This window comes from Canis lupus, chromosome 13 (genome assembly GCF_048164855.1).
Source record: "Canis lupus baileyi chromosome 13, mCanLup2.hap1, whole genome shotgun sequence".
Lineage (NCBI taxonomy): Eukaryota > Metazoa > Chordata > Mammalia > Carnivora > Canidae > Canis > Canis lupus.
In genome coordinates this window covers 5129170-5157047 of record NC_132850.1, presented here as the reverse complement: position 1 = coordinate 5157047, position 27878 = coordinate 5129170, and the positions used below count along the sequence as shown (strand labels likewise).

General features: G+C 44.5%; 1 protein-coding gene and 1 long non-coding RNA gene across 5 annotated transcripts in view; one reads left to right on the top strand and one right to left on the bottom strand.

The window, feature by feature from the left end:
• Window positions 1–12468, top strand: part of LOC140602396 (uncharacterized) — a 54106-nt gene extending 41638 nt beyond the window's left edge. The window contains exon 6 of the long non-coding RNA XR_012005334.1: window positions 12313–12468. This is a non-coding gene — a long non-coding RNA (uncharacterized lncRNA). The remainder of the gene's footprint in view (window positions 1–12312) is intronic.
• The window catches only part of RHBDL2 (rhomboid like 2), a 48932-nt gene extending 31479 nt beyond the window's left edge, over window positions 1–17453 (bottom strand). For 2 of the 4 annotated variants that reach the window (XM_072771867.1, XM_072771870.1), the window contains exon 1: window positions 17328–17453. The gene's annotated coding sequence lies outside the window, so the exon portion shown is untranslated. Of the gene's footprint in view, window positions 1–330; window positions 488–6740; window positions 6873–17327 lie in introns of those variants that run through there. The other 2 variants (XM_072771869.1, XM_072771868.1) reach the window with 2 other exon arrangements.
• Window positions 17454–27878: the final 10425 nt, after the last annotated feature.

Here is a 27878-nt window from a genome sequence, read left to right as displayed (position 1 = left end):
GAGTCCCACAAGGTCAGGCTCCCCGCTCAGCGGGGAGTCTGCTTCTCCTCTCCCTCTGCTCTTTCTCTTGCTCATGCTCACTCTCACGCTCTCTCTCCCAAGTAAATAAAATCTTTAAAAACAATTTTAATTCTACATTGTTAATACAACTTTAAAGCTTAAAAGGAGCTTTAAAAACTAAGGATCATATTTCCTCAAAATTTTGTCTTCTCTCGATTTCAAAATTTCTAGAAATTTTAGAAAGTCAAGCCCAGCATTTCAGGTATTTTAGAAAAATGTATTCCCTGTGCTACAAAGATATACAACCCATTCAGCTTGGCCAGGACTCACTGTGGGTCTGCTCTCTTCCTTGGCACGTCCAGTAACGAGATCTGACAACCAGTTCTAGCTCCTTCTGGCTCCAGCAATAGATGAACATGTTGGTAGCAACTGCAGCAATTTGGTTTATACCTCTCTTCTCAATGACACTCACACTCTGACTTCCAGCTCTGTTTGTGTGCCCTGTTCCTTGGAGACAGGGGCCTCCCCCTGGCAAAGCAGCTCTCCACCATCTGCTGCTGGATGCTCACAGGTGTGCTTCCAGTCTCTGGCATTCCCTGTCCCTCCCACTCTTGTTTATCTTCTGCTCCCACACCTAAGTTCCTGAGAGCCCAGTTCACCACCTTGAAGAAATTACCGATCAAACAATGAAAAAGATTTCTGAAAGGAAAGGAAAAGAAAAGAGAGAGAAAAGAAAAAGGAAAAGAAAAAAAGAAAGAAAAGAAAAGAAAAAAGAAGAAAAAAAGAAAAGAAAAAAGAAAAGAAAAGAAAAGAAAAGAAAAGAAAAGAAAAGGAAAGAAAAGAAAAGAAAAGAAAAGATTATTCGTATTTATGAGGCTATGAGAAACGGGTGCAGCCTTCTGGGAAGGCAATTGGGCAGTAGCTACAAAATATGAAAAGCATATACCTTTCAACAGAAGCACTCTACTGGTAGAAATCTATCCTCCAAATGTATCTGAGCAAGTGCAAGAAACTATATTTCAAAATGTTCAGTGCAGAACTATTTATCGTAGCGAAAAATTACAAAGAACTTCAGTTTTCTGGCAGTTCTAATTCTTAGGTAGCTCTTCCTTATACTCTGCTGAAGTCTGCTCAGCAGGACCTCTGCTCCTAGGTCCAAGGTTTTCCTCCCTAGGCTAATCTAAAGTTAGGCCATTAATTTTGTCCTTGCATAGGCGTGGTCCGGATACTCCATGGGCTCTACAGGTCAAAGTTGGGAGCGAGAGTCTCCAGAAATATACTTTAGATTTAGAATTTTTGAAGGCCCAATTAAATAAAGCAGGAGCCTCAAAACAAGGCAGCAATGATGATAACACATCATACTCTTGGAGAGATATAAAAGCATTGCAGCTGTCAAATTATTCACTTGGTCACTCTCATCATGGTGTTGCGTATGGAGTGGAATTATTATTGCACTGACTGTGCTTTCTTACTCACTAAGCAAAGATCTTCCAAGTTTCATGACCTTTCTTTAATATTGGCTTGATGTGATGCCTCACCTCCTACCTTTTATCTTTATCAGGTGGCTGTCAACTCTTGTTGAAATCTCTCTCTCTCTCACACACACACACTCACACAGAGATCAAAACTGGGTGGCACTGCTGTGAAAAGTTCTCATCCTACCAGTGTGGAGCAATAAAGGTCGATTGTTAAAAAGAACGTTAGAGGTGGGACGCCTGGGTGGCTCACCAGTGGCTTTGCCTTCAGCTCAGGGCATGACCCTGGGGTCTCAGGATCGAGTCCCACATCAGGCTCCCTGCATGGAGCCTGATTCTCCCTCTGCCTGTGTCTCTGCCTCTCTCTCTATGTCTCTCATAAATAAATAAAATATTTAAAAAAATTACAGGAGTAGAAAAGACTCATAGCCTCCGAGTTAAAAGCGAAGATGTCCCCCTGTGCACCAAAAGCTAAAGACCTTCCCTTAATGACTGGCAGGTATTCTAATTTTTTTCGGTAGGCTCCACACCCAGCATGGCACTCAAACTCACAACCCTGAGATCAAGAGTCACATGCTCTACCAACTGAGCCAGCCAGGAGCCCCGGCAAGTATTCTTAAGAGGAAAAGTGGAAAGAACTTCCCTACATCCCGACTTTATCTGGAATAAGCATTGCTCATGTGATGAATCATAGAGCCATTGTCTTGGCCAAGGACTGGAAAGGGTGGGGTCCTACTCATTTACCCAGAACACTCTTCTGCCTTAAAAAAAAAAAAAAAAAAAAAAAACGTAGAAAAATATTTCCATAAGGAGATTTACACAGGAGATCCTGTACAATGGCACAAGATTTTTCCAAAGCTCTTTCAGGAAACTGAATATACCACATAGTGTCTCCCAAGATCAAGTCATAAATTATAGCCAGAAAATTTTAAGCAATTGCATTTCAGACCCTAAATAATTCCATAAATGTAGATGTAGGGTTATTTATAAGGTTTGTTATGTGAGGAGTATTAATTGACCAGGTTCAACCCTTTGGACCCAAGGTCCCAAAGAAGAAAAGAAAATAGAACCTTGGTTAGTTCACTGTGCCTCTTCGTCTTTAAGCCAAGTTTAACCTGTCTCTCGAAGGGCAATTTCTGCACTGGCTGAAACACCCATTAAGACAATTTCCCAAAGCACCTTTCCTTGTAGCTATGTGACACACATAGTAGCTCCCCCAGAAATCCTAGGCACCGCTGAACCCAACATTCCATGCCAATTTTATCCTCCACTTCTATTTTTGGCCACACACATACACAAAGAAGTCACTTTCTCAAGCTTCCTCACTTTCTTCTCATTTCTATTTCTAGCACTATCATGTGATTTATTTTTAGGAGTCTCTTCTACTCCTCCAACACAAAAGAAAGATCTTCGTCACTGCATGCAGGTTACCCAAAGGCTGTAACTAGTAGAGAAGAGTGAAGACAGGAGAGCCCAAGAGGAACAGTAGGCCTGGATCACTAGCTCCTGAATGACTGGCTGCAGCAAAGTCATCCAATTCACATCCACTTACAAGGGGCCTTTGAGGGTAGATAATGAAATGCAAAACTGAAAGTGTTGAATCTGCACACGTCAAGGGCTCCCAGTGTCTTCTTTTGATAACACTTAGATAAAGGTCACTTGTCAGGGTTCTTGGGGAATCCTTCATCTCATGAATGATGGGCAGCAGGGACCACTTCCAACTACAGAGGGTAAAAACTCCCAGTCCTCCTTGCTCGGCCAGGTCCCTAGGCTCAGGTAGTGACTTAAGCTTCACCCATTAGCCGCACTTGCTTAGGATTTTTGAGGCTGGAGCTTCAAAACTGGGTAAGTTCTTTACACTGGTGCACTCAAAAGCAGTGGCGGCAGGATCCAGTGTCCATGCCCTTGGGGTCACAGTGGCATCATTGATGTAGGTGGTAGCAATGAGCATGCAGCAGCAGTAGCAGGGGGGCCGCCTTCACCTACCAGGGCCTGCAATGTGATCTGGGTGTAGTTCTACGTGCCTGGTCTCCTTTTGTCTCAGCTTATTTCCCAAACCTTGTTTCTGCAGCCTTCTAGGGATTTTGTAACCTACCAGTGATATTGTGCTGTACAAAGATACATATATTTGATCTTCATCCCCAGTTCCTGCCACAGAGCTGGAAAACCCTTGGAATTTCCTGAGTGACAGGGGTGGGAGGAGCATCTTCTGTTATTCATAATAAGCCCATGCTAATGAAGTGACTCTTGGAGGATGGGGGCTGGTTGCCTGAGGAAATAACCCTGTGTTTAGAGGGTTGGAATTTTCCACCTCTGGGAAGGGAAGAAGGGCTAGAGATTGAGTTGAATCAGCAATGGTCTATAGCCAATCACGCCTATGTAATGGAACCTCTAATATGAAAATTCTAAACAGAAGATTTGGGGACGCCTGGGTGGCTCAGTGGTTGAGCATCTGCCTTTGGTTCAGGGCATGATTTGATCCCCCCCATCAGGGTCCTCGCAGGGAGCCTGCTTCTCCCTCTGCCTGTGTCTCTGCCTCTCTCTGTGTGTCTCTCATGAATTAATAAATAGAATATTTAAAACAAACAAACAAACAAACAAACAAAAAAACACAGAAGACTCAGAGAGCTTCCAGGTTGGTAAGCACAGTAAGGCACCGGGAGAATGAAACACCCAGAGATCTCATGGAAGCTCTGCATCCTTTCCCATCCGCCCTGCCCCACGCATCTCTTCCATTTGGCTGTTCTTGAGTTGTCTCCTTTATATATTTCAAAGAAAAAAAAATCAGTAATAATAAGTAAAGTCCTCTCCTAAGGTCTGTGAGCTGTTCTAGCAAATTATTAAGCCAAGGAGGGGGTCATAGGAACCCCAATTTATAGCCAGTTGATCAAAAGTACTGGAAGCCCAGACTTGCAACTGGCATCTGAAGCAGGGAGCAGTCATGGGCACTGAGTCCTTACCCGGAGGGGTAGCTGGTGTCAGAATTGCCCCGTGTGAAAAAACCCACATATTTGGTGTCAGAAATGTGAGTACGAGTCAAGAAATAGTTTTTCTCTTCCTACCCAATGTGCCTTCCATCAGATTCATTCACTGGTGTCCATCAGCCAGAATCAGTTTTCTGTCCCTTGGCACCAAGAACCTGCTAACACCCGAGTAGCCAAGAAACTCTTCTAAGCTCTATGTGGGGTCTTCCTGTTGGCAAGTTAAACTCCTGTCTTGTTCTGCGTTGGGGAGACACAGAGACATGGAACCAGGGGACCTGCTCTCTGGCCTAGACCCTGCCACTCCCCGGCTGTGCAGGCTGGAGCCAGTCGCTCCCCTGCTCTGAGCCCTGGCTCTCACCTGTGGGGTCAAATGGATGGTCTGCACTAGACCAGTAGTTCCCCCAAACTAGTTCTGCCTTAGAATCCCCTCGAACATTTGTTTTTCGACATGTTTGTATACAGCCTCCTGGGCCCCACTCCTGAAAAAACTCTTTTTTTTTTTTTAAGATTTTATTTAGGGCAGCCCCGGTGGTTCAGCAGTTTCAGGCTGCCTTTGGCCCAGGGCCTGATCCTGGAGACCCGGGATCGAGTCCCACGTCGGGCTCCCTGCATGGGGCCTGCTTCTCCCTCTGCCTGTGTCTCTGCCTCTCTCTCTCATGAATAAATAAATAAAATATTTAAAGATTTAATTATCTATTCCTGAGAGACACAGAGAGGCAGAGACACAGGCAGAGGGAGAAGCAGGCCCCATGCAGAGAGCCCGACGTGGGACTCGATCCCAGGACCCGGGGATCATGACCTGAGCTGAAGGCAGACGCTCAACTGCTGAGCCACCCGAGTACCCCTGAAAAAACTAATTTAATAGATGTAGCAGGTCTCTGACAAGTGACATGGAGAACCATAAACTAGGGGCTCCGGGGGCCCACTCCTCTCACAGACTCTGTGATCTTCCAGTGGAAACCAGAGGCACTTTTATTGCTGGATTCCTTGTGCCCAGAAAGTTCCTGGCACACAGGAGGTGTTCGGAAAATCCTAGCGTCTGGGTAAAAGGTAAATAAACTCTCTGCGACTTTTCTGTAAATCTAAAATTATTCCAAAATAGAGTTTATTTAAAAGAATACTGGAAGGAAGGAGAGGGGAATTCTACGAAGACCACATTAACCAAGAGCCTTATAACAATTTGTGTTGAAAAGTACCCTCCACCGCTCTGTTCCTCTGCACCCCCCTCCCCACCCCATCCTCTGCTGTCACGGAGCCCTCAGAGGAGACCCCCAAGGCCATCACTCTGCAATGGTTACAACAGGGCTTGTCACCTGCCTTTTTGCTGGGCACCGTGAAGACCCGAGTTCTGCTCCCAGCACACCCCTTAATTTCCCTGTGTCTCAGTTTCCTCGGCTATAAAGCAGACCCCCCCCCCTTCTCCCTTCAGTATCCTATAGAATTATTGTAAGAAACAAATGAAATAATAAGATTTACCGTAATGGTGAGTACTTCCTACCTGCCAGATTCTATGCTAAGCCTTTGAGGAGCAATCTCCTCATTAATTTTCACAACCTCATAAAATAGGATAATAACCAGAAATGAAAATAAAAAAATAAAATAAGAGGGGCGTCTGGGTGGCTCAGTGGTTGAGCACCTGACTTCGGCTCAGGTTATGACACCGGGGTCCCAAGATCGAGTCCTGCATCAGGATTTCCCCATGGGGAGCCTGCTTCTCCCTCTGCCTGGGTCTCTGCCTCTCTCTGGGTGCCTCTCACGAATAAAATATTTTTAAAAATAAAATTAAATTAAAAAAAGATTATAACATCCTCATTGGGTAGTTAAGGAAACGCAGGCTTCCAAGTACCTTAATCAAGGTAATCCCACCAGTGATGGGAGGGCTGGGCCAGGAGCCCCGGGCGTCTGACTCCAGACACGGTGTGAGCCTCTGCCCTCTGGTTTCTGCACACCAAGTGTTAAAGAAGTGCACACCTTCATGTTGACTATTCGCATCCATCCTTCCCTCTCCCCTAATCTCCTTCATCTTCCTCCAACTCCCCCACACACAGACCCAGACCAGAGCCTGGGAGTTTCCAAATGACAGCTGTAGAAGGGGCAGGTCATGGGCCCGAGTCTGGGGCTGGGAATCCCCACCATTCCCACTGCTGCCCACGGGAGTCAAGAGAGAAACAGGCACCCAGGAAAGGAAAAGGATTTGCCTCTCTGAAAACCCAAATGTCTAAGTCCGGCTCACCTTCACCTTCTTCACCTCCCCCAGGAGAGCACAGGCAAGGCCACCCACCTTAGGACAACTCCTCTCTGGCAGAAGAGACTTTTGATCATTAGTTTGTGCCGCTTTCCTACTTGCATTCAAATGAGTAGGTTTTTAAATATCTGAATTGTTTCTTTAAACCGCTGGCCCCACCCATTCATTGGTACCAGGCGGGGCCCCTGCCAAGGCTGAGTCCAGCCTTGATGTGGCCTGGGAGCCCAGGAGGCTGGGCGGCAGGCTGGGCTGGGTGTACCCAACTTTTGCCCAGCCGGGCCTGGTGGGGAGGCTTTTGGTGGTGTTGCCAGGCAACCTTGGTAATTGGAGAGGCCACAGATTGGGCTTCTGGGCCACGGAGATTAACAGCCTCCTTCATCACACTGCAGACCATCATTATGCCCAGTTCCAGAGGCCTGCAGCCATCTCTGCGGTTATAGCCTGAAAGAGTGCTTTTTTAGCTACAGAAATTAAGAACCGGCTTTTCAATATTATGGGTTTGTGGCTGTGGTTGTTTTCTTTTTGCTACCTCTCTGAGGATACACTAGGAACAAATACGCAAGCGATTTAAACACAAAACAAAACAGAAATGCCCTCACAAACCCCCTTTTCCAAAAGTTTTTCTTATTCCTAAAGCAAAGCAAACTTGCACTCACTGTGAGGGCAACTAAGGTAGAGACACTGTGCTTCCTGAGGTCTGTGCATGCCCACTATGTGTGAAACTTCTTCCTTGGAATCCCACACAACTGTGGCTGTGGTTCAGGGTGGGGGAGCCAGGGCCTTGGTCCTCAGCAAGGCCTCTCTCAGCAGAATAATTTGTTTGTGTCTCCCCCAGTCCACAAAATCACAATGCCTCCCCTTCTCAGTCAACAGCCACTTTTACCTCTACTATTTCAATGGGTCTTCCTGGCTGCCCTGGGAAGAATGATGTCATTACTATGCCCATTTTACAGATGAACAACTAAAGCAAAAGAGGCCCCCGTGCTCATGTGCCTACCTAGCCACACCGAAGCTGAGACCCAAACCCATTTTTCTGAGGCATCTGGAGATCCTGGGCTCTCCACTAACCACACTGCTTCCCCCAGAGCTAAGATAGGACACATGTCTTTGTACCTTATTACAATTTAAGTAACAGTAGTAATAATACACACTGGTGTAGAGACACAAGAACTTCATCCTGCATCTCATACTGTCCTCAACACAACATCCTTGCTGATTGTGGTCAGGCTTTCAAAGCTGCCTCATGTACACTAAGGAATACAGTCTGGAAAAATCACCAGGGATGGACACCCTATTAAACCAGGTTAAAAAAATGAAATGAAATGAAATGAAATGAAATGAAATGAAATGAAATGAAATGAAATGAAATGAGGGATCCCTGGGTGGCGCAGCGGTTTAGCGCCTGCCTTTGGCCCAGGGGGCGATCCTGGAGACCCGGGATCAAATCCCACGTCGGGCTCCCAGTGCATGGAGCCTGCTTCTCCCTCTCCCTCTGCCTATGTCTCTGCCTCTCTCTCTCTCTCTCTGTGTGACTATCATAAATAAATAAATTAAAAAAATTTTTTAAAAAAGAAATGAAATGAAATGAAATAAAAAAAATAAAATAAAATAAAATAAAATAAAATAAAATAAGCCACGTTAACCAAGTACATCAGGGTACGGGGCTGAAGGAAAACATTGACCCTGAGCCATCTCCGCCTTCATTCGAGGAGCTGACTCTGCTTGATAGCATGGTACGACCATGTGGGTCCCTTAAGTAAGGAGGGAAAATCATTGCTTTCATTAGACATCTGTAGTTATTCTTTAAGAGGGCTTTCACTGCCTCATCTACAATGTTTCTTGAATAGTGGCCCATTGATAGTGACCAACTGAGCCAATTTGTGTGGGAGTAGGGATTTCCTGGGATGTGAGACTTGGGGTGCTAAAATCAGGATAGTCCTGGGCAAACTGAGGACAGTCACCTCTCCTGGACCACCTACATCAGAAACATCTGGGGACGTCAGGTGAAGATGGCCGATTCTAGTCCTCTGGCAGTAGTTCCTAACCTGGACTACACGTCAGAATTATCTGAGATTGTATACAAATACGACTGTCTGGGCTTAGGAGTCCAGCTCATCAGTGGCATCAGAGCCTCTGGAGCTGGGGCCTGAGTACTGGTATATTTTAATGTGCAGCCTAGACTAAAAACCTCTACCCTGGAGATTTAGATTCAGAGGGTCTGGACTGGGGTCTTGCCCAGGAATCTGCATGCCTTTTTGACAGTCCTCGGGGGCCCCTTAAGGTATACTGTGGCTTGATAAGCAATGAATTCTTATGTGATGTGTGCATTCGCTGCAAAAGCATTCCCTGAATGCCTTATATATGTTGGGTTCTGGAAACATAAGGAAAAAACAAAACAAAACCGAAACACCTCCTGTTCCCAGGTCCTCCCTATCCAGTGAGGAATAAAGATCTATAAATAGTGCCAACATGGTATATTGCGATTTAGATTTATAAGTGAGTCAGCACCATCAGGATGATTGTGGTTAATCAGTTCCCAGAAGCCTAGTGTGACAGATTAATGATGGAGTATAAGTATATTATTTGCCATTCCTCCCACTAACAGGTGGGGTTTGTTTCTCCTGCCCTTGGATCTGGGCTAGCCCTGTGACAGGTTCTGACCAATAATACCTAGCAGAAGTAGTACATTCCAAGGCCAGGCCTTGAAAGATTAGCAACCCCACTCTTGTTCTTCTTGGGCACCTAAGACCATAAGAAGGTTGAAGACTGGGGCACCTCGCTGGCTCAGTCAGTAGAGCATGCAACTCTTGATCTTGAGGTCATAAGTGCAAGCCTCACCCTGGGCACAGAGCTTGCTTTTAAAATAAATAAATAGGGGGGACTCCTGGGTGGTTCAGCGGTTGAGCGTCTGCCTTCAGCTCAGGTCATGATCCTGGGGTCCTGGGATTGAGTCCCACATCGGGCTCCCCGCAGGGAGCCAGCTCCTCTCTCTGCCTGTCTCTGCCTCTCTCTCTGTGTCTCTCATGAATAAATAAATAAAATCTTTAAATAATTAATTAATTGATTGATTGATTAATTAATTTAAATAAATAAATAAGAAAGTTGGAGGGCCTGTGATGTAATGGGCACAGGTATTATAAAAGACTGATTCATCACTGAACTCTATCTCTGAAACTAATAATATATTATATGCTAATTAATTGAGTTTAAATAAAAAATAGGGGATCCCTGGGTGGCTCAGCGGTTTAGCGCCTGCCTTTGACCCAGGGTGCGATCCTGGAGTCCTGGGATCGAGTCCTGTGTCGGACTCCTGGCATGGAGCCTGCTTCTCCCTCTGCCTGTGTCTCTGCCTCTCTCTCTCTCTCTATGTGTGTATCATGAATACATAAATAAAATCTTAAATAAATAAATAAATAAATAAATAAATAAATAAAAATAAAGTTCTTGTGAAAGACAAAAAAAAAGAAAAGTCGTGAAATAAATAAATTAAATAAATAAATAATAAATTTTAAAAGAAAGTTTATTACCCTGAAGCTAGCATGCTATGATGAAGCCCCAATCTATTCATATGGAGAGAGAGGCCACGTAGAGGAGCACGGAAGTGCCAGACCTGTATGTAAGTGGAGGCTTCTTTTCCCTTTTTTTTTTTTTTAAGATTTATTTGAGCGAGAGCCAACATGTGCACGTGTGAGTAGGGAGAGGGGCAGAAGGAGAGGAAGAGACTCTCCAAGCCGACCCCACCACTGTCGGGGTGGGCTCTCATGACCCTGAGATCATGACCTGAGTGGAAACCAAGAGTCCATGGGATCCCTGGGTGGCGCAGCGGTTTAGCGCCTGCCTTTGGCCCAGGGCGCGATCCTGGAGACCCGGGATCGAATCCCACATCAGGCTCCCGGTGCATGGAGCCTGCTTCTCTCTCTGCCTCTCTCTCTCTGACTATAATAAATAAATTAATTTAAAAAAAATAAATTAAAAAAAAAAAAAAAAGGAAACCAAGAGTCCAACGCTCAACTCACTGAGCCACCCAGGTGCCCCTAAATGAAGCCTTCTTAGACTGTACAGCCCAGCTCATCCATTAACTGTAGACAGCCAAGCCGCTGACCCCAGCTGACAGCTCACAGAGCAGAAGAACCGCTCAGCTGAACTCTGCCCAAATGCCAGACCCACAGAATCACTATAAAATAAAACGATTGTTGTTTTAAGCTGCCACATTTTAGAGTGATTTGTTAATACAGCAAGAGTTACCAACATACCTCATCAGAACCAGAAGACAGACGGCATCCCACACCATTCTGCATTCCCATTAACATTATTCATCTCAGTACCCCTCCATAGAGGAGACCCCCGGTGTCCTACCTGAAATCTTTTCCATCTTGGTTTCCACTCCTGTCTCCCTCCACAACGAACAAATACAACCATAAATCAGAGTATAGCAACTCAGCTTAAAACCTCTCAATGGTTTCTCACTGTCTTCGAGATGAACACAGGATCCTTACTGGGGCTGGTAAGGTCCTATATGACCTAGTTCTTGCTTTCTTGGTGGAATTTTACCACTCCCTCCCAATATCTCTGTTCTTGCTTTTATATACAAATACATGTATTTCTTAGTTGAAGTATAGTTGACATACAGTACTACATTAGTTTCAGGCATACAATATAATGATTCAACAATTATTTACATTACAAAATGCTCACCATAATAGGTGTAGGGACCATCTATCACCATACAACATTATAATAGTACTATTGACTATATTCCCTATGTCGTACTTTTTATCCCTGTGACTTATTTATTTTATAAGTGGAAGTTGATACCCCTTATCCCCCTTCACTCACTTCACCTATGAGTCTGTTTCTATTTTTATTTATGCATTTGCTTTGCTTTTTAGATTCCACATATACGTGAAGTCATATGGTAGTTGTCTTTCTGTCTGACTTATTTCACTAGCATAATACCCTCTAGGTCCGTCCACGTTGTTACAGATGGCAAGATTTCCTTCTCTTTTTTATGGCTGAGTAGTGGTCCATTTATTATATATATATATATATATATATATATATATATCACATCTTTACCCATTCATCTGCTGATGGACACTTAGGTAGCTTCCGTATCATGGCTATTGTAAATAATGCTACAATAAACATAGGGATGCATGCCTCTTTTTGAATGTGTCTTTGTTTTCTCAAGTAAATACCCAGAAGTAGAATTACTGGATTGTACGCTATTTCCATTTTTTAATTTTTAAAGAAATCTCCGTGTTGTTATCCATGAGTTCTCTCTATCCCAAGAACACCCCAAGCTCTCTCCAGCCTCAGGGTCTTTGCATTTGCTGTTCCCTTGACCTAAATATCTCTCCTCCACCCCTCCCACACACTTTAGCATATATATACACAAGGCTCCTTTATAACAGAGTACCTCCCTGAGAAGTCTTCCCTGACCCACCCCTCTGCCCGCCCCTTATATTCTAGCACATTCTCCTGCTCATTTGCTCCCAGCATTTGTCACTATCTAAAAAAAATCGGATGTGTTTATTCATTGTCTTTTCTACCAGAATATAAATTCCAGCAAAAGTAGAAAATGTGTATTTTTTTACTCTATCTGTAGGTGCTCAGGAAATGTTTGCCGAATAAACCATCAAGGAATGAAGAAGGAAGTATGGAGTGATAGAAATCACAGCAGTCAGAAATGCCTAATCTTGCTTCACTTGGGCTTCTGCTAACCCGTGGACAAGTCACTTCAGCTCACCTGATGGGGGGGGGGGGGAGGGGGGGGGCTCATCCCCACCTGAGGCACATGGCCAGTGATGTGTACACGAGCCACATGCCAGAAGTCTTCACATGGTTTTGCTCACAAATCCCCATTAGATTTTGAAAAAGCCATGGCCCTCTCACACGTTTTACGATAATGACTAAAATTTTTCAAAAGTTAAAATAGGTTCCAAGACAGAACTTTCTGGTGTTGTCTTATTAGAAACATGCTTTCAGATAGGTTTTCATCTAAACCTTGGAGCTCCAGATGTAGCTTGTTCAGTGTTTGGAATATGTCTGCCATGTAATCCAATTGTCAAAGCCAATCCTCACCGTCAAACCAATTAGCCAAACCAGAATAATTTTCTGTCTGTAAGAAAATCTATCTTCATTTTTAAAAATTTCTATTAAAAAAATAAATAAATAAAATAAAAAATAAAAAAATTTCTATAAATGAATTTATCTGTATCCACACAACAATCAACTGAAGTCCCAATTAATTCTACAATACACAGATAAAAGAGCTAAGGCACTTCAATTCAAAGTAGAGTAGCATAACGGTTAAGGGTACAAATTCTAGAAAGGAGGCTCTGGAATTAAAGTCCTGATTCTACCACTTAATAGCTCTGTGGCCTTGGGCAACCTATTAAACCTCTGGTTACTGGGGCACCTAGTTGGCTCAGTTGGGAGCATGTGACTCTCAATGTCAGTGTCATGAGTTCAAGCCCCACATTGGGTGTAGAGCTTACTTTAAAAATAACAATAAAATAAAATGAAAAGTAAATTCTAAGAGCCTACATTGAGGTACCACCCTTTCAGTTTATTTTATCTAATCCCTAAGGAACAAAGCATTCTCCAAATGTCATTCTGGTTTTATAGCCCCGAGCAATGCACCATAAAAAGATTCAGGACAGGGCAGCCCCGGTGGCGCAGCGGTTTAGTGCCGCCTGCAGCCCGGGGCGTGATCTGGAGACCCTGGATCGAGTCCCGCGTCAGGCTCTCTGCGTGGAGCCTGCTTCTCCCTCTGCCTGTGTCTCTGCCTCTCTCTCTCTCTCTCTCTCTGCATCTCTACGAATAAATAAATAAAATCTTAAAAAAAAAAAAAATTAAATAAATAAATAAATCCTGAAATTTATAAAAAAAAAAAAAAAGATTCAGGACAAATCTAGTAAAGCTCGAGAAGGGAAACAAAGCCGAGTTAGGGTCTCCAGGCAGGCTCAGCAGTGGAACATGCAACCCTCAGTCTCAAGGTCTTGAGTTCAAGCCCCACATTGGGCATGAAGCCCACTGAAAGAAAGCAAGGGAAAAAGCAAGCAAGAAAGCCAGAAAGTAAGAAAGCAAGAAAGAAAGAGTTCACAAGGAGAGCTTAAAAGAATCCAGCCTGGGGGACCTGGGTGGCTTAAGAGGTTAAGTGTCAAAAAAAAAAAAAAAAAAGAGGTTAAGTGTCTGACTCTTGATTTCAGCTCAGGTCTTGATGTCAGGGTTGTGAGTTCAAGTCCCACATTGGGCTCCATGTTGGCCATGGAGCCTACTTAAAAAATAGTAATAATAACAAAACACGGGACGCCTGGGTGGCTCAGCGATTGAGCGTCTGCCTTTGGCTCAGGGCATGACCCCAGGATCTGGGATCGAGTCCCACATCGGGCTCCCTGCATGGAGCCTGCTTCTCTCTCTGCCTCTCTCTCTGTGTTTCTCATGAATAAATAAATAAAATCATTAAAAAATATATATATATATAATAACAAAACACCAAAATCTAAAAAAAAAAAAAAAAAATCCAATAAAGCAGTTTCCTTTCAGGAAAGAATACCTGTAGAATCTGAGGGTCTGGAAACTGATTCTCTGAAAGCTATCCACGTCCACGTACCCCTAGTTCCATATTCAACACAAACTCCCAGGACACATTCACAGCCCAACATAATTCCTGGTGCCCCACCCACTCTCTCCTTTACATACAAAGCACAGATCAGCAAGCGGTAAACCCCAGAATTTGCCCCAGATTATACAAATGTAAATCATTTGTAAATATCAGTACTTCTAGAAAGAAGAGATTGGCTGCAACCCAGCACACAGCTGAGGACAAAACACAGTGGATCAGGACTCAAGACAACCTAGGAAGCCCTTTGGGAACCATTATTATGTCCTTAAAAGGAAGTCCTAACCCAGGTCCTAAAGAAGGCTCATTTCCTTAAGCAGAGAGGAATCCTGTCAGGCCTAGAGACCTGAGTGCCATTTCCCTGACCCCCATGCATCAGCCACACTTCTGAAATACCAGTCCTCCTTTTGCTAAATCCCTTCAATAGTTACCCAATACCCTTGGTGTAAAATCTAGGTTCCTTAACAAGGCCCATGGCCTGAGCCCTGCCTATTTATCCATCATTCTTCCATAGACATTCTACACTTAAGCCATATTGAGCCCCTAGCAATTCCAGCTCCCACCCTCCGCTAGGCCTTTCCAGGAGCATCTCTCTCTGCTAGAATATCTTCCCTCCTCAATTTGTTCTCCTGGTGAATTTCTTTTCTAATTATTATTTTTTAAGATTTTATTTATTTATTTGAGATAGAAGGAGCAAGCACAAGCAAGGGGAGGGGCAGAGGGAAAAGGAGAAGTAGGCTCTCCACTGAGCAGGGAGCCTGACATGGGGCTCGATCCCAGGATTCACGACCTGAGCCGAAGGCAAATGTTTAACCGACTGAGCCACCCAGGGGCCCCTTCTGTTTGTTTGTTTGTTTGTTTGTTTGTTTTAAGATTTTATTAATTTGTTTGAGAGAGAGAGAGAGCAAGCTGGAGGTAGGAGCAAAGGGAGAGACTCTCCAGCAGATTCCATACTGAGCACAGAGCCCAATGAGGGGCCCGATCCCACAACCCTCAGATCATGACCTGAGCAGAAACAAGAGTTGGACGCTTCACCAATCGAGCCACCCAGGGGCCCCTCTCCCGGTGAACTTCTAATACCTGCTTCAAGACTGTCCTAAGCACTTCCTCAGCAAAGCCTTATAAGCATCTACCATGAGCCTGCCATTGGCTGGGCCCTGCATACAGTAGGGAACGAAGGAGCCATGGTGGAATTAAATGCTTCTCCTAGTTCCCTCTGCAGCCTCTGCTCCTAAGGTACCATGTCTTCTTTGTATGATCAGCATCTCCTCCACAGCTACACGGGTCTACAAGGTGCTGGTTACACAATTGTGAACAGACATGGCCCCTGCCCTCTTGCGACCAATAGAGCACTTGATTGAATAAATGATGGATGAATGAATGAATGGATTAATGAATTGGGAAGGCGTGTGCTCCTCCCCACTGGGATGAAGGGGCCCAGAGTAGATGTAGGAGAAGAGAGAAGCCCGTGTCTAGGAAGCTGGGAGAATGATGCCGTCCTTTTGATCTTTCTGATCAACAGGAGCTGGAAAGACAGCAAGAAGTTGAACCGAGAGCATAGAGCCTGGAGTCTGATCTAGGCTTGAACTCTGGATCCAGGACTTACTAGCCCAGTGACCTCAGGCAATCCCCTAGCCTGTCTGGATCTTCATTTCCTCATCTGTAAATTGGGGCTAACAATAATACCATAACAGGTTGAGATTCAAGGAGATAAGGGGTTTAAAAGCCCTTAGCCTGGGGCCAGGCAGACTTGGTTTTAGAAATTGGTAATTGCCATCACTTGCTCAGTGTGAGTGCAAATTCAGAGCCTGCTGAGAACTGCATCTCCCTCCACTGGGGTCCCAGCCCTGGTCCCAGGTTCTTATCTGAGACCCACAGGAGTCACCTTCCCCATCCAGTGCCACCCCCACGCCTACTGAGCCTCCCTCTCCCTTCTCCACCTCTCCCTTCACTACCCATTCTGGATTTCCAAGCTTGCCTAAATGCTTTCAAGACCAGGGGCTGTCTTATAGATCTTTACCGGCCCATAGGGAGGGGGAGGTGGCATGGCAGGAAGCGGGCCCAAGAAGGGAAGAGCCTGGTGTTTGTTGAGGCCCCACCCCGGGGGGGGGTGGGGGGAGGGCTTGGGGCCTTGGCTCATGGCATCTTCCTAACAATACCACTTTACCAGGCCTCGGGAAGTGAACAGAAAAGAGATGGGACCCGAATCCAAGTGTCTCCAAGATAATCTCACCCTAGGCCCCCCCTGCCCACCAGCCTATCATTATTAAATGTGTGTGAAATAAATGTCAGTTTTCCTATTCCCAGGAGGAGCCTGTGTGCCCCCCTCCCCGGGAGGGCAGGTATATGCTCTGAGAGTGATGAATAAGCAAGTGAATAATAGAAATCCCTCAGACACCCACAGCAGGAAGGAGGAAACGAAACCCCGGGGGGAGGGGCCCAGAGACTGTCTTCCCGGGCTGAGGTCTCCAGGGCCGGTGCCTCGACACAGGGGCGCAGAACTGGCTCAGGCTGGAGGGACAGGAGTTGGGGGACAAAGGTGGGGAGGGGGGTTGGTTATTGTGGCAAGTGTGATGTAGAGACAGAAGGCCAGTGATTGACCAGGGCTGGGAAGGAGGATGGCATCACCTGGTCGTCCCCCACACACACACACCCTGTCCTGGGGAGCTGGGGGGTGGGGGGAGGAGAGAAGCCAGATAGCCCCCCACTCCTGACTCAACATGCAACTTTTATTTATTTTTACCGTTTAATTGTCTATTTATTTCAGTGACCTCTATGCCCACCCTGGGGCTCGAACTCAGGACCCCCAGATCAGGAGCCCCGTGCCCCTGGGGCTGCGCCGGCCCCACGCCCGTCCCGTCCGCCTGCTACTTGTAAAATGAAAGTTGCGGGATCCCCAGCCGCCCTCCCGGGGGTTGTTCCGGAAGAGTGTCCCTCGGCAGGCCGGCTGCCCGCCCCCCCGCCCCAGGGCGCCCCTCGGCGGGTCCCCCGCTCACCTGCAGAGGCCCCGCGCCCGGGCCCCCGCCTTCCTGGCCGCCGGCGCCCTGCGCTCCCGCCGCTCCTCCGGCCCCTCCCCAGGCTGAAATCGTCCCGGCAGGTCCCGGCGCCCGGCCCACGGGGAGGGAGCCTGCTGGAGTCCCCTCCCCCCGCACCCCGCCCGCACCCCGCCCGGCAGGCCCAGGCCCGGTGCGGGGCTGCCCTGGATGAAGGAGTCCTGCCTGGGTCTGAGCCGGGGACCTGGGACAGTCGCAGGTCGTCCTCTGTGGCCCCTCCTCCCAGTCCTACCTTCCTGCCAGGTCCCTCCGGGCCCAGCCCCCTGGGGATAGCCCCCACCCCGCCCCCCTGCAGGGTGGTCTCTCTGTCACCCCGCCAGGCCTGGCACTGGCCACCAGAGTGGAGTGATTTGGTGACCCTCAGATTTCGTCACAAGCCCCCTGGGTTCTCTCTACCAAACTGCTCCTACCTTGGTCCCTGGTGAAACAGGTTTACCAGTTTCTGATTATTCATGCAATGCGTTTTGGAAGTAATTCCCATTGCACTAGGCCCCGGAGGGGCCCACATGCCCTTAAATAATTGTTATACATTATACATTTGCATTTAGGATTTGTACGCCAGTGGCTTGTGACCCTTGTTAATGTGAATCGGTACCTACAAAATCGCACTTCTGAGAATCTCTTTTTTTTTTTTTTTTTTTTTTTTTTAAGATTTTAAAGTAACCTCTGCACCTGATGTGGGGCTCAAACCCACAACCTTGAGATCAAGGGTCCTATGCTCTACGGACTGAGCCAGCCCGTTGCCCCTCAGTTCTGAGATATTAAGCGCACGTTTCTCAGCTTGCAAAATTCAGAGCCTGCCCCTGAACTTGGTGACTTCACGAAGCTCATGTTAACTCTTTGGGGCCATCTGATCAGTCTTTGCAAGGCTACCCCACCTAGCACCATCCCTCCCTGCCCAACCACCCTCAGGAAGCCCAGGGGACTTCTTCCCATTTGGATGTTCCATTTGAAATTCCCACGAATGTTTGTGTGGGGTTTTTTGGGTTTTTTGGTTTTTTTTTTCCTCCAACAGCTTTAGCTGCTCAAAGACGGTGGCAGGACTGATTTATGTTTGAGTGTTTCAGAAAGACAAGGGCCAAGGGCCAAGTAGCCTGCCGGCCCATCACAATACCATTTCTCTGAGAACTGCTTGTACCCACACCATTCCTTGGAACTTTGGCTGTCATATATACATACTCAGTGACCAACATTGGTCCTAGCAATTGGACCAGAAAACACATTTGACTAAAGGGGAGGAGGAAGCAATTCGTTTCCCCTTCCTAAAAATTTGCATTGGGGGCAGAAAGACTACTGTGTCTCGGCCTATAGTTGAAATAAAAAGCAGCAAATCTGGGAGCTACAGAGAGTTCCTTGGATGGAGATGCAAAGTAAACTAACCTTCCTGCACTGTGAGCCTACCACATGGGGGGGGGGGGGGGCAGTCTTTCCCTCACATACAACTCTTCACTTCTGACACTTCTGGTCACCAAATGTGTGGAGGTTTTTACCCATCAAGCAATTCTCTGTGATATGATCAGCTGGGTGTCGTACACCTTAACTCAAATATGACGCTGCCTACGTGGAGATAGCATGGGATCCCACAGATTAAGGGCTCAGTCCCACAAGACTGTCACCCACTTGAGATGCCCATCGCCAGTAGTAAGTACCCAGGTTATCCACAACAGCTCTCTGCCATGGCTAAGACGTTCCCACATCCCTCTCCTCTGGTTTGATTGATTTAGTAGAGTGGCTCACTCAGGGAAATATCATTACTAGGTTAGTTAAGGGTATGATAAAGGAGACAAATCAATACCCAGATGAAGAGATACATTGGGTAAAGTCTGGGAGAGTCTTGAGCACAGGAGCTCTGTACCCATGGAAACAGAAGGGTTGCGTTACCCTCCCAATTCATGGATGGTTTACAGACCTGGATGTTCTCTGAACCCCATACTATTGGGATTTTATGGAGGCTTCCTCACATAGGCATGATCAATTACCAACTCCATTTCTAATCCCTTCCCCTCTCTGAAAATATGGGAAGGGGCAGGGCTGAAAATTCCAAGCTTCAGATAGAGGCTTGGTCTTTCTGATGACCAGCTCCACCCAGGAGACACCCAGAAGCCCACCCAGAGCCACCTCAGTAGAACAAAAGATGATTCTAGTGCTCTTATCCCTTAGGAATTTACAAGGGTTTTAGGAGCTCTGTGCCAGGAACTTGGGAGAGCCCAGTATATATTTTTTACTATCTCACACACATCCTAACACCTACCACAAAGTATTTAAATTATCGGCATATGTGTCTTTCTCTTGCCCCTCTAAAGGGCATGCCCTGAGATTATGAATTCTTCAAGAGCAGTAACCTACTGTGTCATCTTTGTATCCCTGCAATGATGCCAAAATTTGCACAGAAGTATGAAATAGTAAGTGTTTATTGAACTTTTGAACTCAGAAGCAGCAACAATTCCCACCTGTAGCAGGTGAAGGCTCCCTCAGCCACCAGCAGGTGTCAGGACATATCTCTGTAGCTTCGGGCCACCAAGCTTCTTGTCTGGATTGTGATCCATAGTCGGTAGTACAACTACTGATGAGTCCCCAGAGGTGTGCAGTCTGTGGCATAGCTCGAGGCACCGGAGTGTCAGGCCACTCAACAGGAAGCAATATAATCTAGACTGCATAAACTTACTCATTATATTTTTCCCGATTCCCTGGAATATGTTTCCCAAATGCTGAAATCTCTCCTGAAATGTGCTAAACTGCAAATGTGAGTATCCCAATAAAGTAGCTTTCCTTCTGGGATTTAGCATTATATGTCTAAAATATGTAAAATATGAATTTTTGAAAAGGTATTCTGTTTATGAAAAAAGACGTAGTAACTGTTCGTAGAAAGCCCAGTACAGCAGAACCCAAAAAATAGATAAAATGTAAAAATATATATATATATATTTTTAGTGCATGACTAACTTTGGCTGATATCTAAGAGATCCCTAGGAGGAAACAGGAGGAAACTAAGGCTAAATGGACAAATCTATTTAAAGAAGACATACCTCCAAATTAAGAAAGTAGGAAAGGTTGGGGGGTTTTATTATTGAAATATAATTGACATATAATATTATATAAGTTTAAAGTATATAAAAGTTTTTCTTAAGTTTTTTTAAAGATTTTGTTTTTACATAATTCTACACTCAACATGGGGCTCGAAATCACAACTTCAAGATCAAGAGTCACATGCTCCACGAACTGAGCCAGCCCAGCGCCTCCACAAGATTTTTGTTAAAGCGTGTAAAAACACATGGTCAAACTAAGCAAAAGAAAGTTGATATAGCAGTATCACAGAAAATAGAATTTAAGTTAACAAAGTTATCAGAGATAAAAGAGGGTTACTATGAGTTGAAAAGAGCTTTGAGGTGGCTGGCTGGCTCAGTGGATAGAACACAGGACTCTTGATCTTGGGGTTGTAAGTTCAAGTCCTATGCTGGGTGTGGAGCTTATTTAAAATGAAAAAAATAAAAATAAATAAAAAAAAAATAAAAATAAAAAAATAAAATGAAAAAAATAATAAAATATACTTTTTTAAAAGATTTTATTTATTTATTCATGAGAGATGGAGAGGCAGAGACACAGGCAGAGGGAGAAGCAGGCTCCATGCAGGGAGCCCAATGTGGGACTCGATCCTGGAACTCTAGGATCAAGTCCTAAGCCGAAGGCAGGTGCTCAACCACTGAGCCACCCAGGGGTCCCTACATATATTTTTTAAAAGAGCTTTGATTTACCAGGAATCTACTATGATTCTAAATGTATGATTGATAGATGGATGCCTACATACATAGAAACACATACAAAAAAGCATTTTGGGGGGATCCCTGAGTGGCTCGGCAGTTTAGCACCTGCCTTCGGCCCAGGGCGTGATCCTAGAGTCCCAGGATCAAGTCCCACATCGGGGTCCCTGCATGGAGCCTGCCTCTCCCTCTGCCTGTGTCTCTGCCTCTCTCTCTTTCTGTCTCTCATGAATAAATAAATAAAATCTTACAAAAAAAAAAAAGGCATTTTTTAGGGGCACCTGGGTGGCTCAGTTGGTTAAGCCTCTGACTCTTGGCTTCAGCTCAGGTCACAATCTCAGGGTTGTGGGATTGGCCCTGCAATGGGCTCGGAGCTCCCTGAGGAATCTGCTTGAAGATTCTCTCCCTCTGCCCCTTCTCAACCCCCTCAAATGAATACATAAATCTATTTTTTAAAAGCTTTTTTATTGGGATCTCTCTTTTTTTAAAGATTTTAAAATTTATTTATTTGAGAGAGAGAGAGCTCATAAGTGGGGGGGAGGGGTTGAGGGAGAAGCAGACTCCCTCCTGAGCAAGGACAAGGGGCTTAGTCCAGGGGTTCCATCCAGGAGCTCAGTTCACAGAGGCTGGATTCTGGGACTCCAGGATCATGACCCGAACCAAAGGCAGATACTTAACCGACTGAACCACCCAGGTGTCCTTATAAGGATCTTATAAAAGTAAAACCTAATATAGCATAGAGAATATAGTCAATGGTATTGTAATAGCGTGTGGCAGCAGATGGTAAGGAGACTTGTAGTGAGCACAGCAAAAGGAATAAACACAGCATAACCAATAAACTTGTCAAATCACTATGTAACTAGTGTAACATTGAAACTAATATAACAAAAATAAATAAAAAATAAAAAAGAAACTAATATAACATTGTGTCAACTCCACTTTAAAATATTTTTAAATTTTTTTAAGTAAATAAATAATGTGTCATATTTTGTGTCGTATACATCTGAAATGTCCTAATCTTTTTTTTGAAATGTCCTAATCTGATAGCACAAGTGTATCCATTTGTCACTTATTGCCATACTTCTGTCAATACAAAGTGAGTTCCTTAAACTGAAAATCTTGCTGCAAAAGTCCTACCCAAGAGAGAGAATTAGTCTTCTTCTTCTTCTTTTTTTTTTTTTTTTTTTTTTAAGATTTCATTTATTTATTCATGAGAGACCCAGAGAGAGAGAGAGGTAGAGACACAGGCAGAGGGAGAAGTAGGCTCCCTGCCATCCTGGAACCTGGCATCATGACCTGAGCCAAAGGCAGACGCTCAACCACTGAGCCACCCAGGTGCCTGGAGAACCATCAGAATTCCAAATTGCAAGCAACAAAAACCAACTCTGGGTCTTTTAAAGCAGAAAAGCAATTTATTTGAAGGAGATTCAGTAGCTAGTAGAATTAAGAGAGGGCTGAGGAGAAGAATCACATTCTGGGTTATGCAACGAAAGCAGCCAAAATCAAGTTCTAGGACGGATCTGGTGGTAAGGACACCACTGCTGTTGCTGCGGAGCTCTGGACACGCAGCTGGGCTAAGTACTGGCTGGCCACCACCCCTATGGCCACTGCGTGTCCAGGAAACAATCTTCCTGAAGCCAGTTTCTCCAGCTAGCTTCGAGGTGGGGGTACGTGACCGGCACAGCACTATCCACGTGCCAAGGGATGTGGCAACGGGAACACCTAGCACTTTTACCTTTTGTAGAGGATGATAGGCCCTATATCTCAGATTAATAACCTGAATTAATTTCCTAAATGCAGGACAGGAGTTCCAATGCCAAGTCCCCAAAGGAAATGTCAAATGTCCACTATTTACCCACTTCAAGACCACCCCTGTCAGGGAATTAAGATCAATTTAAGAATTAAGTTAATGAAATTAAGACTTCTGAATTAAACGAAGGATTAAAATTAACTTTGGACTGGTTCTAGTTCCCCCACAGAGCCTGCTGCCAACAAAGCTCACAAATTGTCATGACCTGTACTTAGAGCCAGTGATTGAATGAGGGTCTATTTAAGTCAGGTACATATTATCGCCAAGAAAATTGTTACTTCTTCCTCATGGGAAAATTAGGAAATTAGGAAGCCACTGTCCCAACTGTTGGCTCCAAGAACGCACCCCTTTAGACACGATCTGGGAGAAAAGAAACCAGTGTCAGAGCTGTTGGTTCCAGAACCGTGACATCCTAAATGCTCACATGCTGCCTCATTTCTCCCAGAGAGAAATTCAGTTTCAGATTCAAGCCCCCTCCCATGTATCTGACTGGGGAACTTAAAACGCATCCGGAGACTAAGCTCCAAGAAGATCTTGGAACTGTAGTTTTAACTTCCTAGCCTCTGCAGTGTAGGCAGGTTGGATAGTGGGCTTGGTGCAGATGTCGAGCATGCTATCTACCCCCCTAGCTTCAGATTACTACCCCTTCCCTTTTATTCAAACTCTGAATGCTTTTTTTTTTTTTTTTTTTAGATTTTATTTATTTATTCATGAGACACAGAGAGAGAGAGGCAGAGACATAGGCAGAGGGAGAAGCAGGCAGGGAGCCCAATGCAGGACTCGATCCCAGGACCCTGGGATCATGTCCTGAGCCAAAGGCAGGTACTCAACTGCTGAGCCACCCAGGAGTCCCTGAATGCTTTTTTAAAAATTTATTTTAAAAAATAAAAAATAATTTTAATAGGTAATTCATTTGCATGGTAAAAAAAAAAAATTCAAACACCATCACCGGTAGACAATGAAAAGCAAATCCCGGGCAGCCCGGGTGGCTCAGTGGTTTAGCACCCCCTTCAGCCCAGGGCCTGATCCTGGAGACCCAGGATCAAGTCTCACATTGGGCTCCCTGCATGGAGCCTGCTTCTCCCTCTGCCTGTGTCTGTGTCTCTCATAAATAAATAAATAAAATCTTTTTAAAAAGAAAGAAAGAAAAGAGAAATGCAAGTCTCTTACCTGCCTTTATCTTCCAAATCTCACCTTCCTTTTCCTCCCAAGAATCATTGATTTTCACCAGCTTCCTGTTTATCATTCCAATGATAATCCGTGTGTCTGTGCCTGTATAACCCTCCCTTTTTGTTTCACATACTTGGGGCAGAAAGTGCACACTGTTTTTCTCCGGTCTACTTTTTTAAATTTCATTTTTTAAGTGAAACATACTTGACACATAATGGCTTTATTAGTTTCAAGTGTACAATATAGTGATTCAACTTGTATAGTTATGGGATGTTTACCACAATAAGTATAGTTACCTCCTGTTGCCATGCACAACTATTACACTGTTCTTGATTACATTCCCTATGCCATACTTCATATCCCTGTGACTTACTTATTTCATACCTGGAAGTTTGTACCTCTTTATCCCCTTTATCTACTTCCCCCAACCTTCCCCCACTCTGGTAACCACCAGTTTCTTCTCTGTATTTATGAGTCTCTTTCTGTTTGTTTTGTGTGTGTGTGTGTGTGTGTGTTCATTTGCTTTGTTCTTTTAGTTTCCACATGTAGGTGAAATCATATGGTGTTTGTCTTTGACTTATTTTCTTTAGCAACATACCCTCTAGGGCCATTTGTGTTCTCACAAGTGGCAAGATTTCATTATTTTTTTTATAGCTGAGTAAGATTCCATTGTATCTATATATATGTCCCATCTTCTTTACCCATTCATCTGTGGATGGACGCTTGAGTTGCTTGCCTATCTGGGCCATTGTAAATGATGCTGTCATAAACATAGGGATATATATATCTTTTCGAATTAGTGATTTGGGTAAATACCCAATAGTCGAGTTGCTGGATTATATGGCACTTCTTTTTTTTAAATATTTTATTTATTTTTTCATGAGAGACACACAGAGAGAGGCAGAGACACAGGCAGAGGGAGAAGCAGGCTCCATGCAGGGATCCCGACGTGGGACTGGATCCCGGGTCTCCAGGATAACACCCTGGGCCGAAGGTAGTACTAAACCGCTGACCCACCGGGCTGCCATGTATGGTATTTCTATATTTAATTTTTTGAGGAACCTCCATACTGTTCTCTATAGTACCTGCACCAGTTTGCATTCCCACCCACAGTGCATGAAGCTTTCTTTTTCTTTTTCTAATACTTATTTCTCCTCCAGTCTACTTTTAATAGCTGGTGAGAGAGAAAAAGTCCTGGGGAACCCAACACCAGATAAGGACAGTCTGATGACAATGAGAACCCCATTTCTTTTTCACACAGATTTTGTTTTTTAAAAAATATTTCTTTTGGGGAGCCTGGTTGGCTCAGTTGGTTGAGCATCTAACTCTTGATTTCTGCTCATGTCATGATCTCAGGGTCTCAGGGTGGAGTCCCACATCAGGCTCGGCACCTCAGCATGGAGTCTGCTTGAGATTCTCTGCCTCTCCCTCTGCCTCTCCCCCTGCTAGAACATTCTCTCTCTCTAAAATAAATAAATAAATAAATAAATAAATAAAATCTTTTTAAAAATCTTTCTTTTGTTTATTTCTTATAAAATATTGCAAAATATTTAAATGCCACAAAAATAAAAATAGTAAAAACTGAAAGTCTCTCCCTAAAGAGGGAATTTCCAAAAAGTAATTAATGTAAATAGTTTGCATATCTATGTGTCTATCTCTATCTGTCCCTGTGTGCATATATGTATATAGTGTCTATAGCTTTGAATTCCTTCCTCTATGTTTTTCCAAGCTCTTCATTGGCCAGCATGTTGGGTCTGAATTTGCCTCACAGTTCTATTAGCTATTAAGTCCACAGTTACTGCCTTCCTTTTTTTTTTTTTTTTTTTTTTTTTTTTTTTAAGATTTGATTGATTCGGGCAGCCCCGGTGGCGCAGCGGTTTAGTGCCGCCTGCAGCCCAGGGTTTGATCCTGGGGACCCTGGATCGAGTCCCACATCGTCGGGCTCTCTGCATGGAGCCTGCTTCTCCCTCTGCCTGTGCCTCTGCCTCTCTCTCTCTGTGTGTGTCTCTATGAATAAATAAATAAAATCATTTAAAAAAAGATTTGATTGATTCATTGGTTGACTGATTTGAGAGAGAGACAGAGAAAGGGAGAGAGGGAGGAACAGAGGGAGAAAGTAAAGCAGGCTCCATCCTGAGTACAGAGCCCATGGTGGGGCTCCATCCCAGGATCCTGAGATCATGATCTCTGCTGAAAACAAAAGTCAGATGCTTGACCCATTGAGCCACCCAGACGCCCATACAGTTATTGCCTTAATTAATCCCCTAAATCTTGTATCTCTACTGAAACTCCTCAAAGCAAACAAAGAAGTCTGATCAAACTGTGTACTTGCTGCTTCTTGGTGGTAGACTCTTGAAATTCAAGCTCCTAGATTTCCTCTTGGATTCTGCCAAAATTCTCTAAGCAATTTCTGCAATTTACTCTGCCTATATTCTTTAAGGCAGCATAATCTTGTTTTCAGACTCCCTGTAGACTCCTCTCTCCTGATCATAGACATGTGGTCTTCCAGGGAAACAGGATGAGAGTATAACGCAAGACAGGTTAGTCAATGTTTTCCCTAAGATTTTTCAAAGCAAATTTGGGAGGAAAATGCTCTTTTCCTTTCTGGAGGAAAAAAAATGTGACCATGTGAGTCTGGAATGGCTGGCAGCCACAGATCTACTACCTTCATGGTGAAGTCAGATTTATCTTCCATAGCAATTTTATCATGTATTAATAAAATTTTCTGACAGCTTGTTGATATACAATTGACATAAGAAAGCCCACTCCATTTTTTAAATATTTTATTTATTTATTTGAGAGAGAGAGAGAGAGCACAAGCAGAGGGAGCAGCAGAGGGAGAGGCAGAAGCAGACTCCCCACTAAGCAGGGACCCGACAACAATGTGGGGCTCTATCCCAGGACCCTAGGATAGTGACCTGAGTTGAAGGCAGCCGCTTAACCAACTGACCAGCCAGGCTCTCCTAATTTTTTTTTTTAATTTTTTTATTTATTTATGATAGTCACACACACAGAGAGAGGCAGAGACATAGACAGAGGGAGAAGCAGGCTCCATGCCCGGGAGCCTGACGTGGGATTCGATCCCGGATCTCCAGGATCGCGCCCTGGGCCAAAGGCAGGCGCCAAACCGCTGCGCCACCCAGGGATCCCCTAATTTTTTTTTTTTTTTTTTTTTTTAATGTAAGCTCTACGCCCAACATGAGGCTTAAACTTACAGCCCTGAGGTACATGGTCTACTGTTTGAACCAGCTGGGAAACCCCAGTCAAATTATTCATTATACAACAAGTAATATTCACTTTTTTTCCATACTCAAAGGTTCTGGGGATTAGGAAATGGGTATCTTTGGGGGGCATTACTTAGCCTACCACATAGGTTAATAATGGGACATGCCTTGTAGGGGTGTTGTAAGGATTAACTGCATTAATTCACATAAAACTTGTACATACATAGCTCTCAATTAATATTGACTGTTGTTTTTATTATTATTTATTTCTGTAATATACCTTATTGTTTTTCTAGCCATCTCATACCTTCTTATTTTGAGGAGTGGTTCCATTTGTTGGTCTCAGTGGGAGAGAGAAGAGTAACTTGTGTTATAAAAATATGAGGGAAGACAAGTATTCACCTTCCGTATCTTCTACCATATAGGTCATGGGCAATAGCCAAGGTTTGGCCAATAGATGCTCATGCCTGGGACAATGGAGTCTTGTAAAGACTCAATTTGAGATTTTTTTTTTTAAGATTTTATTTATTTA